This window comes from Dendrobium catenatum, unplaced genomic scaffold, assembly GCF_001605985.2.
Source record: "Dendrobium catenatum unplaced genomic scaffold, ASM160598v2 fragScaff_scaffold_1021, whole genome shotgun sequence".
NCBI lineage: Eukaryota > Viridiplantae > Streptophyta > Magnoliopsida > Asparagales > Orchidaceae > Dendrobium > Dendrobium catenatum.
Genome location: NW_021319483.1, coordinates 1,516,590 through 1,520,162, shown reverse-complemented (window position 1 = coordinate 1,520,162; position 3,573 = coordinate 1,516,590).

The following is a 3,573-nucleotide window of genomic DNA, read 5'->3' as shown; positions in this document are numbered from 1 at the left end:
CTTCCAAGTGACGCCGTAATTCTTTCCAAGTGATGCTTGAATTCTGCCAGACTTCCAACTGACAACGGGGTTTCACCCAACTTTCCAGTGACGCCGAAACTCTGCCCACGTGACACCAGAATTCTGTCCGATCTCCAAATGACTTTGGGATTCAAACCGAATACACAACATCGTTGAATCTTAAATTATTGTTTAAAATTGAACTTCAATTTGGGAGTGTATTATTGTAATCTGATCGTCCTAAATTTTAAGGAAGAGTCAACTTCTGTACCTCAAGCAAGAGATTAGTAGAATTTTTTCAACTGGGCTGGATATCCTGATATTTTTCACGTAAAAATCCTGATATTTTTATTTCTCTTCTGTTTATGTGCTGGATATCCGTACAACGCTGAGATAGAAACTTTCTAATTCTATCACCGCGTATATTCTAGTCCGCAACAATTATAATTATTTTTGCAAAATAACCCCTACAAGTAATTTGATTATTTGTATGAATGAAACCTTTTATATTAGCTTAGCTGACTGCTTTTTGTACATATGCATTATAATTAAGATTAGTAAAATATCACCACATAATATAATGTAGAAAAATCATATAGAATTAATAGCAAAAATAAAAAACTTTTTGTCTCCATAAAAAACTAAATCAACAGAAAGTAATTGACAAAAATAGATAAAGAAAGTAAAATAAAAAAAACAATAATAATAAAAAAGAAAAGTCAGCATACTCTTCCTATATATATTATAATTTTTATTAAGTGTCCGTCTGCACGACCACAATTTTTTTTATAAAGGTGATTATAAAGCTATTGTAGAGATATGAATCTTTTTAAAGCTGCTATTGAAAAAATTTCAAAAAACAACGAAAAAATAATGATCAAACAAAAATCATAAAAATAAAAAAATTAAGAAAGATGTCGCAAATGAATCCTAAGTGGTATAATATAGTTTTATCTTTTATAATTAGTGCATAGCATGTCAGTGCAACAATAATGGGTGTAAACAAATTGAGTCGATTATCTGCTTAATCAAGTTGAGCTCATTTAATTCTTACTATGCTCAAACACGAGCTCAAGCTCATTTACTGAGCTCAAACTCAAATTCAGCTCGGAAAAAAAAAAAGAGGCCCAAGCTCGACTCGATTGCTCGAGCTCATTTGGAAGCTTAATTTTGACTTAAGGTAAATTCAAATACATATCACATATAAGCTTCAAATTCAAAACCTCTTAATTGATAGTCAAAATTCTCAAAGAATAAATAAATATAAACTATGTGTTTATAATTGAGATTTCACTATCTTTTCTTAATTTACATGCCGTTGAAAGCATATAAATAAAGGTTAAATTAATTACACTTACATTTGATTTATACTTAGAAAAAAAAATAGAGAGATAAAGAAATAAAAGAGGTACGTACATTATACGAAAAGAAAGCTGATGTAGATAAGTACATGACTGAATCATGACTAGATAACTATATTAATAAAGTATCTTATAAAAATGATAGAGACATTCGAAATTATTGGTAGGGTAATCAATGAATTATCTTTTTCATATGTTTTTTTAAAAAGCTTTTATTGTTGAATGTCGAGATGCTTTTGAGTGTCAAAAAGGTTAAGTTGTAAATATTTTAAGTGCTTAAGTGGCATTTATATAAATAAAAAATTATATTAGAATATTTTTATTAAAAATAAAATGAATCTAAAAATTTTATAAATTGTTTAAAATAACTATAACTATTATTATTTATATATTACAATTACCTTAAAACAAATTTAATAACTTAGAGATTCATTGTAACCTAATTTTTCATCATAAATTCCAATTTTTCGTTGCGGTGGAATGAAATAATTTAATATCTTAGTATTGTAAAGAGATTCATTACACCAAAGGCATACAAGAGAGAAGTTACAAATGATACAAGAAAATTGGTAAATAAGAAAAATCAGCTAGTCTGAACCGAGTGAAATGATTATACTAGTATTTTTTATCATTTAAGTACAAATAATATCTTTTTTATGACTAGGAAAAGTGTTGATATAATATATATAGAACTTGAAAGAGCCCTATGACATAGAAGTTGTCTTTAAAAATTATTTGGTTATACTCCTGTGAGGAGGGAGGTTGAAGAACAATAAGTCTGGGATAAATCCTTGTGTTGATATAAGGAGTTAGCGTTGATGTCAAAGTTGTACATCAATCTTATGGGCATCAACAAGTGATGAAGTCATCGAGTGTCCTTGAATCCATATGACAACGGCCAGAGGACCGTAGTCGAGCAATGGTGATTAAAATATCATAGTTTGGTGATGCTCATTGAAGAACTATAGTCTACTGACGGTGTTCGAAGGAGTACAATATGACAATTGTGGTTAGAGGATAATTGTTGGGCGACCATTATCAAAGGACTATAGTTAAGCAATAATGTCTGGAAGATTGTAATCATATGATGGTGGTAAAAAATTACAGCTAGACGACAATTTTGAAGGAACATTTTTGGACAATGATAGTTGGAGGATAGCAGTCGGGCGACATTGATAATGCATCAATAGTCGAAATACTATAGTTGGATCATTGTGATAAGAGGATAGTAGTTGGACAATAGTAGTTTATTATGGTTTGATGATCATAATTGACAAATGGTGATTAAAGGATCGTATTAGGATGATACTTGTTGCGTCCAGGAGTATTCGCGGCGGTAAAGAAATATAAAGTTTATCGTCTTAGCATTTTACGAAAATCTGGCACGCAATCAGATAAGAGAGAGGGTTTAGCATTTATGAGACACCAAGATTTTTACGTGGAAAACCCCTAAAAAGGAGGAAAAATCACGGAGCCTAGCCCAGTTTGAATGAATCCACTAGTATTGCAGTCGATTACAAAGAGGCCCTTCCTTGGGAGAAGGCCTTAGCTTGATGTACATTTTATAGAGTACATTACATGATATGAATACAAAGAATCACCATTGACATGTTCGTTTGGTCGGGAGGATCGTAGTCGGCGGGCGACGGAGGTTAGGAGGACCGTAGTCAACTGACGACGGAGGTCGAAAAGATTGTAGTCGACAGGCGACGTAAGTCAGGAGGACCGTAGTCGGCGGGCGACAGAGGTCGGAAAGACTGTAGTCGGCGGGTGATATGAGTCAGGAGAACCGTAGTCGGCGGGCGACGGAGGTCGGAAGACTGTAGTCTGACAACGAAGATCAGAAGGACAACGTCAGGTAGAAGTCCAACAATGGAAAGAAATTCATCTTCGACTAGACGTTCAGCGAAGTCCGATAACCGGTAGAAGTCCGGCGTCGGGTAGAAACTTGGCGAAGAGTGAAGGTCCGACGTCGGGTAGAAGTCCAACGTCTTTTGGTGGCAGAGAAGAAATCCGGCTTCACTTGGGTGGAGTTTTGGCGTCAGGAGGGAACTCTACTGTAAATTGGGAAGAATTTCCGCATCCAATGGAAGTTAGGCAGAATTATGGCATTCTCCCGAATATCCGGCAGAGTTACGTTTTCAGGCGGCGGGAAGAGCTCCGGCGGTGGTCGAGGAGGAGCTTCTTCCTTCTCCTCCTTCTTCTCTTCTTC